The sequence below is a fragment of the Frankliniella occidentalis genome, unplaced genomic scaffold, assembly GCF_000697945.3.
Source record: "Frankliniella occidentalis isolate FOCC.00 unplaced genomic scaffold, Focc_3.1 Scaffold203, whole genome shotgun sequence".
NCBI lineage: Eukaryota > Metazoa > Arthropoda > Insecta > Thysanoptera > Thripidae > Frankliniella > Frankliniella occidentalis.
In genome coordinates this window covers 114,799-116,064 of record NW_026267329.1, presented here as the reverse complement: position 1 = coordinate 116,064, position 1,266 = coordinate 114,799, and positions in this window count along the sequence as shown.

Genomic DNA, 1,266 nt, shown 5'->3' with positions numbered 1-1,266 from the left:
GTAAATGCTGGGCTCGCTCCAGTGCGGCCATGATTGGTGGTCAGTCAGGGTCAGACTTCCCCTCAGGTGTACCAACCCTGACTGTTCACAACATCCACCTCTAGAGCCGACACAGTAAAAGATTCGGCGAATCTGAGGGTAGTTCCCGAACCAGAATGGGTTGTTTTGGGGGGGTACTTCCTCTGACATTTTACGATTGGACGCCTCCTTGTACGTCTTTATGTGCAACGTGGACATATTCGCCATATTTTCGTCGTAAAAAGCACTCTAGCGCCCAAACAGTGCAAGATAGACTCAAACGGACAAAATTTTCGTCCAAAGGGTTCTATTTTCACAAATTACTCCTTAGAGAACAATAAAAAAATATGTTTTTCCTGCTCTTGGGACCAACCCTTATTTCTTTGTTACCCCCTTTCACCCCCTTAGGGGTGGTTGCCAGGATTTGCACCAGGCGTTTCGTTGTACTTGAGTGACCCGTAAGATACCCTGAAATAAAGCATTCCGGTAAAGCTCAAATGCTGAAGAATGCAAGGAAGGAGAAAACGGAAATCACTATGCTTTTACATGGGACTTCCGTTTTCTTGTTCCCTGCATTCTTCTGCACTGCAGCTTGACCGGCATGCTTTATTTGGAGACCTCTAGCTCATCTTCATCTTACACGAACGACAGACAGACAGACGGACACGAGAGCGGTTGCATAAGCCCGCTTTAATGCTTTTTTAAAAGCAGAAGGGCGGGCTAAAAACAACCTAATAGCATACAGAATATTTTGCGTCGGGCATGAACTGAAACTTGTAAAATTTTCGATCAAAATTATCGCAGAGACTTCATTTTTTTCCCACGAAAACCAGTGGGCACAAATCTTTCAAAAATGTCCAAATTTTAACGGAAAATTTTTAAGCGCCATCCGACTTCTAGTATAATAAACTTGTAATTTTCCGAGTTTCAGCGAAATCGGAGATTTACATCTGAAAAGGTTCCCCTGTTAGTTCTGGGTAGCGCTCCATTAAAATACCCTGTCAGAGCGCAGCATGTCACTTGATCCTCCCTCCACACTGTAAAAATCCTTTGTCGAGATGACGAAAATACCGTGGTTAATTTTTAGTACAGGGGTGTCGTCATGGGTTTTTTCGTCACAAGATAAGGGGGGTTTCTCGTCACGAAAACCCATGCCACCACCCCTGTATTAAAAATAAACCATGGTATTTTCGTCACCGTGACAAAGAATTTTTACAGTGCAGGCTCCCTAGCTCTGTGCTCCCCCCC